This window comes from Poromitra crassiceps (genome assembly GCF_964638095.1).
Source record: "Poromitra crassiceps genome assembly, contig: HAP1_SCAFFOLD_514, whole genome shotgun sequence".
Taxonomy (NCBI): Eukaryota; Metazoa; Chordata; class Actinopteri; order Beryciformes; family Melamphaidae; genus Poromitra; species Poromitra crassiceps.
The window spans coordinates 1-7500 of NW_028151894.1; the positions used below are offsets into that span (position 1 = coordinate 1).

At 43.3% G+C, this 7500-nt stretch overlaps 1 long non-coding RNA gene across 2 annotated transcripts; it reads left to right on the forward strand.

Moving 5' to 3' along the window:
• The first annotated feature begins 80 nt into the window (after positions 1-80).
• Positions 81-3747, forward strand: LOC310771314. 2 transcript variants are annotated; one of them, XR_014552406.1, is made up of 3 exons: positions 81-576; positions 1725-1930; positions 2147-3747. It is a non-coding gene; the product is annotated as an uncharacterized lncRNA (long non-coding RNA). The 2 variants fall into 2 exon arrangements; XR_014552407.1 differs by having other exon boundaries at positions 81-568.
• The last annotated feature ends 3753 nt before the right edge of the window (positions 3748-7500 follow it).

Here is a 7500-nt window from a genome sequence, read left to right on the forward strand (position 1 = left end):
CATACATGTTTCACATAGGGTTGTGTTTGGATTTCAATGTTTTATTTTGCCCAATATTGAAATGTTTTACAATTGCATGTTGTGCTAACATAAACATTATTTCTATCTACCACTTTAGCCTATTTAGGCTGATTTGGTTGCTATTTCTTGTCAATGTAGTGGCCTCAATGCATGCTGGGAGATTTCGTTCACAGGTCCGCCTCCCCGACGACCTGTGAACTCGCTGACGACAGCAGACGACGTGATGACGGTGGCATACGATGCTCAAGCGAGAATACACTTGTAGTGTGGCCAGTCTCCCGACCAAGACATGTCACGAATTTATGGCAGTATGATGGCCTCGTCTGACATGGTGACATCGTGAACGACAAAAAATATCGTGTAGTCTGATCCTGGCATAAGATGAGACTAAAATACTCAGACTTTTAGTCGTCTAAAACTTGACTAAATAAAAACAGGATGAGGTTGACTAAATATGATAAAAACTAACAAGGACATTTGACACAGGACTAAGAGTTAAGGGTTCACTGAAGGAATGGCTGAAAAGCCACCAGTCTTGTGGCCACAGGTAAAAAGGTCAATTTCTGAACTTTTTTTTATTTTTTTATTTTTTTATTTTCTTCTTTTTAATGTATACTGTTGTGTTTTTTGAGTGTATTACTGCTGTTTGTGTTTTGCTGTTTTGCACATGTATACTTGTTTTACGGGTGTAAAGCACTTTGATGCCTATGTTTTGTTGTTTTATATATTCTGTTTTTATGTTTTTGTGTTTTATGTTTCGGGGACAAGGGATGGAAACTAGCCTTGTGCTAAATCCGGCGATTTTTACACTTTTATTATGTTCCAGATGTTTTTATCTGTTCCATGGTTATTGTGTTCATTAATTTTGCATTGTCCCATCTAAATAAATAAATCAAATCAAATCAAAGAGTAAAACTACATAAAAAAATAGCTGACAAAATTAACACTCAAATGGTGACGTGTGCTCATGCAGCGTGCGCGCATGTAGGCTACAGTATGTTTTCATAGAACACCAACAGTTATACAGGTAGGAAAAACTGACGCGGGGCGGGCGTGCACCAGATGTATATCTATCTACGGCTGGCTACGGCGAGACTCTCTCTCTTCCATCTTCACAGTTGCTTGGTAAACAGCTACATGCTACAATGCTACATAGTAAACAGCTACATGCTATAATGCTACATGGTAAACAAGGTTCTTCTTCCCGTCGGCGTCTTCCGGTCTGATCGCCGGCTACGTGATTGGCCACCGCAGCGCGAAGTCGGGTTGCGTTTCTCCAAAAGTTGATTCTGTTTCCACTCTTCGCGGCAAGACAGCTGCGGTATTTTTGGCATCCCCTGCGGCGCCCCCTGCAGCCTAAACGCACTACCCTCATTAAAATGATTGGGAGGACTGGCTTCTTCGCCACAGCGCCTGGTCCTGTGTGATCGCAGCCTTACCATTGGTGCAGTTTGTCAACAGTAGTGACACCAGCTGTGCATTACAGTCTTCATCAGCTAAGCCTTCATAGAAATAAGTAGCATTAGTTTTGTTTTGTTTTTGAAGAAGGGTAAGAAGATAGGTTGGTTCAGGACGGGTCCATGTGATATCTGAATGTCTAAAGCGAAAGAGCTTTACCTGTCTCTGTCTCTCCTCCCTCTTTACCTGTCTGTCTCTCTCCTCCTTCTTTACCTGTCTCTCTCTCATGCTCCCCCCACCCCCAGGTGTGCTGCACTTGGTCAGTGAGGCTGTGGTTTCGGAGGAACACCCGGACTGGAGCGGAGCCGGAGCGGAGGAGGCGTGCGGGCTGCAGCTGTCCTCGCCCCTCGCCCCCCTGCTGAGTGCCTGCGGGCAGCCAGCCTACACCAACTATGTGGGCAGATTCCACGGCTGTCTGGACTGGATCTTCATACAGCCGGACAGGATGGAGGTGATGATGATGATGATAATATGAATACTAATCCCACTACTAGAATTGGAGAGCAGTTTGTAGGGCCACAACTAACCATTATTTTCATTGTCGAATAATCTGTCGATTATTTTCTCGATTAGCCGATTGGTCTATAAAATGTCAGAAAATAGTGAAGTGTGTGTGTGTGTGTGTGTGTGTGTGTGTGCGTGCGTGCGTGTGTGTGCGTTTGTGTAGGTTGAGCAGGTGATTCCTCTGCCAAGCCACCAGGAGGTGACCACCCACCAGGCGCTGCCCAGCGTGGCTCACCCCTCTGACCACATGGCCCTGGTGTGTGACCTGCTTTGGAAGCCCTGACCTCTGACCTCTGACTGGCGTTTTGCATTTTGAAGTGGGAAATTATTTTTCCCAACGTGTCGGCTGAGTGCAGGCTGTGAGCTACGACAGAAACCTTGACCCCTGTCTTTTGGACTTCCTGGGGTTTCTAACGACCGACTTTTATCTGCAAGCAGTGTGGTGACGCACACGCACAGGTGTGGTGACGCACCGCACAGGTGTGGTGACGCACCGCACAGGTGTGGTGACGCACCGCACAGGTGTGGTGACGCACCGCACAGGTCGCAAGTTCCACCTCTGAGGCGTCAGAATGGCCAAATGTTATTTACATGCTGTAAATAAGTATGAGCTGGGTCAACCTTCAAATACAGTTTTATCATACAGACGTCTGGCCTCCATGTTATTAAAGAAGTGTTTTATATATATAGATAGATGGATCGATACAGGGTTTTTGATTTATTGTTAGTGAAACCAACTCTTCGGCATATCGATATTGATTTAAATAATTTGTTTGAAGTGTTTTCAGCTTCTTGTACAGTCTTTTAGGGTTTTCCCCCTAAAAGGGGGCGTGGCCTATGAGCCTACTATAAAATTATCTGCCATAAAAGCTATTAAACAGGGTTATGTTTTCCAATATTTAAATTTGTGTACATTATCAATGCTAGATTTAAAGCAGCTACGAGCAACTTTTTCGATTGTTATTAAACAGTATAAATTTAATATCAATGCATCACATCTTACCTCTAATAGTCGACGAGACCAACGCAGAGTAGTCTCGCTTGAAGCCCGAGTGAATCGGCCAGTGTTAGTCTGTCTGTGGCCAGGGAAGTTCAGGAAGTGAAATGAAACGGTTTGCAGCAGCCACTTAGGGCATAACCACAAAATAACTTCCAAAAAACCTGTTAGAATATAACGAGAGATGTTCGCGAGAGTATGCGTGGCATTCACATTGTTTATGCTGCGTTGCTAGGCAGCGCGAACGGGGTAGGCAGGCAGCTGCGTTTCACTTCCGGGTTTAGCCGGTCCGGCGGTAAGAGAGAGAGAGAGAGAGCCCCCTGTTGACGCGAGTTTAGACAGACACAGACTTAATAATAATCTAAGGGAGCAATCTCTGATCCACACAGCTTTGGTCTCAGCTACTATTATAGGTAAGATGTGATGCATCAATATTGTAATTATACTGTTTAATAACAATCGAAAAAGTTGCTCGTAGCTGCTTTAATCCATTAATTCATATTAGACCAAACTTGAGTAATAGTGGAAAAAAATAAACACCTACACCTCTGCTGCCCCTCCTCGTCGCCTCGTTGTTTTTCTGTGATTGGTCAGAAGTGGGGGAGGGGAGGGGCCTGTTTGAGATGTACCCAGGAGGGATACAGTCCATGGTTTTATCCATGGATGTATTAAAAGAACTGGATAGGGGACGAGCCACGCCCACCCATGCATTCGGACGGAGGCTGCTCACTGGCGCATGAAGCCATCATGTACTTATAGGCTAATTATGGGGTACCACACTGTACTTAACCATTTATGCAAATCCCATAGGAGCAACATAGCAACATTTGTTGTTTTTAATCCAATAGCAATATTAATATTATTGTCATCTTGTAAAAAAAAAAAAAAAAAAAAAAACTCACTAAACTCATTGTAATTCTCTTTTCATTCAAATGAAAATTTCAAGTGCTGAAAGGGTAAAATGATTCAGATCAGAAACATCATCAAACACTCCATGTTAAATAACGCGCTTTGTCTCCAAAATGAAACTGCTGCATCACAACTCTGTTTCAACACAGTGATATGCAGTAGAGTTCAGTGATGCTGCAGTTATATTCAGCAATATTCGACTCTGGCCAGCAGATGGAGCTGTTTTCTCACAATTCCCAACATCTGAATCCACTGAGCATCATTTTAATCTAGCAGCATTCAGGAGGTCGAGAAGAGATGAGAGTGGAGAGAAGATCAGAGGAGAGAGAAGAGAATATCAGAGAAGAGAGTAGAGCGAAGAGCATTAGGTCGCAGATGATGCTGTTAATAAATATGAACTTTCAGCGTGTGGCTCAGCAAACTGTTAAAAACATGGCTGCTATGCTGCATTGAAACCAATGAGAATCAGAAGGCAGAGCTGTAAAAATACAGACTGACTTCCTCCAATCAGAAGGCAGAGCTGTAAAGACAGTCTGACTTCCTCCAATCAGAAGGCAGAGCTGTAAAGATGTAACAGAGTTAAAAATGCACTTTATTATTTATTATTTCAAATTTATTTATGTCCCTTTTATTTATCATTTAATGGTCCTGTCAAGTATTGTGTGAATTTTATCTTTAGGAGTTATTTTTGTCTACTGAATCTAGTGTTTGCTGTGGAAATTGCCTTTTTGCACATCGCGTTCTGTACCTCCTGAGTTTCCGTAGCCCCCGCCCCTCTCCCCCTCACATTGCCGTCTGCACTGTTGAGGGTGAGTTTGATGTGAAAATGCTGCTGCGATATATTACTATTTTCGGTTGAAAATAAGCCATTTACTTCATAGTCTTTGGTGCATATTGTTAACTGATATTATTTTTATGTTACCCAACTGTTTACCTTCCTGCATAATGCATATTGCTTTAGCCAGTGAGAAGCTACAGTAGGGTATGCATTGTAAAATATACGTGTACAAATTATTTTATTTTGTTTCATCTAGCTAATACCATACAGATTTGCTTGTGTATTGAAACAAAAAATTAATGTCCAGAACTATTTGTCATTCTGAAATATAATAAAAACTCTTTGCCATTTACGGCCGTTCTATTTGTCCTCATGTACACACACACACACGCACACACACACACACACACACACACACACACACACACACACACACACACACACACACACACACACACACACACACACACACACACACACACACACACACACACACAGGGAAAGAGAACCGTGGGCTTGTGTTACTGGCTCCTTTGTTGATAACTTCCTTAATTGGATTTCAAAATTAAAGATGAAAAAGTGTTGATACACAATGAAAGGACAAATATTCCCAGACTTCATTTGATTAAAATCTCAGAGTCAGACATGTTGTTATCCTGCTGCCAGATATAAGAATAAACACAATAAGCTCAAGAAGGCGACAACGTCACTTGTGTGTTGCGTTCTGGTGTCACGCTAATTACGCCCCCCCCCCCCTGCTACAAGAGGTAAAACGGAACTATATATATGCTCACTTTGTGATATTGACAGAAAAACTATCTTGTAACAGAAAATAACTTACAGACGTTTTGAGAATGTTCACAAAATAAAAAATAACATGGACAACATTGACTCAGCTACACATGCCCCTTCATTCCTTGTCCTATCACTGTCTCCCACGGTTTCCCTCTCTGGCCCATACCCAATCAGCTCATTTCCCTCATTTTTCCTGCTGGCCAATCACTTAGGCTAACTGAAGTAGTAGTTCCCATGTATCTTGGTGTGTTGTAACCTAACTCACCTATGTGCTGTCACCCTCAGTTGCTGTCATGACTCCTGATGAATTCCCTATGGGGGAATTCTCTATCATATAAATCACTGACGTCCTCTTCACATCTCAGGAGGAACGTCATCATATCATGGAGTCATACGCCAAATCTAATTTGTTTATCATTAAAATGTATTTGTACCTTCTTTCTAGTCTCTCATTATTTAATTAGACTTCAGAAGTGCTTAACTGTAGCCTATATAATGTAGGCGGCGAGATAACCTGTGTGAAGAACAAAAAATCATCTTTATACATCCTCTCATACTGAGATTTAAAGAGTGAAATAAACTAATCTTCATTTAGCCACCAAGGACAGTCTGGGGTGATAGTTTCTGCACGGTTGTGTTTGTTGCTTCTCTTTCTGCTCTGTGCCGTTTTAACACCTAGACTGAGAATCCCTTCACATTCTGTAAAAGCTGTGTTCACAGCATGTAGGCCTACTCAAAGATCACAGGCGTCCAACAATTAGCAGGGCCAGGGCCCCAGTACAAGAAGAACGTCATGATTCAAGTGCACTGATATATTAACTTGGGACTGGGACTTGACTCGGGACTCTAGTCTTGGTCTCCACCTCTGGCTGCTCTTTCTCGACGAGAAGAGCCTGGTGACGTGACTCACGCGAGGTTACCTCTGGCAGCCAACCACCAGGGGGCGATGATAAATTATGTTTTGGCTTCACTTTTGTTTATGTTCTGCCTGTCAGTGTCATCAGTGTCTTTTGTGCATTGTGTCAGTGTTTGTTTTTGTTAGACTTGTGGATTTTTTGGATGGGTCATAATTTAGTAGTCGTTAAATTATATATATAAAAAAAATCAAGTTGTTTATGCGACTATCCTCTGGTCTTAAAAAGGTATATTCCTCTTGTTTTGACCGACGCCTCTCTCAGAGCATGGCTCTTTGTTTATGCAGTGTTTCCCCTACCATGCTACAGGCCTGGCGGGCCCGCCAGGCCAGAAAGAAGAAGGGGAAAAAAATCCTGCTCTCCCCAAAATTTCAATAAACATTTATGGCATATTATTACAATACAACAATACGGGTGTTGACAGTGTTGACAGTCATAGAAGATGCCAAATCATTCAAAACAATAAGCATTTTGCTTTTAGGAGCATCGTGCCAGCGTGCGGCGCTGTGGTTGCCTGGGAAACGCACATCCCATAATACAACTGTTCGCATCGCATCCCATAATAGTATGATGATACTTGGGATGCCATTGTGAACATAGATGCGAACAGGTTAGCTAAAAGTTTAGCGTCACCAGCGACGGCCCTCACCGTTGCGGTCAGGGTGCGTTTCGAAATCCCTCCAGGCCTGAACATATTTCTAGGGGGAAACACTGGTTTGTATCAAGTTTGTACAAGTGGCGTTGCTGTACCTGCTGTGCCAGAGGGCGGAGCCGCTTGCACATGTGCAGAACAGATGGGGCAGCCTGTACGGATTGAGTAGTGACAACAGTACCCAGCTCGCTTGCACATGTGCAGAACAGATGGGGCAGCCTGTACGGATTGAGTAGTGACAACAGTACCCAGCTAGAAACGTGGGTTAGGCAAGAGTGTGGAGAGATGGTGTTAAACTGTACGTGTGACGGCAGTAAAACAACACGCAGCCACAAGGAGACGCTTTCAAGCTTGGATGCTGCATGAAGAGAAGCTGATATTCTGTCTACGATTCGCCTGGGCCATCTCCACTACGACCGGGAAGCTATGCTAACGACGCTAACGCTGGGCTAGCTAGTTGCGGGGTAGGGTA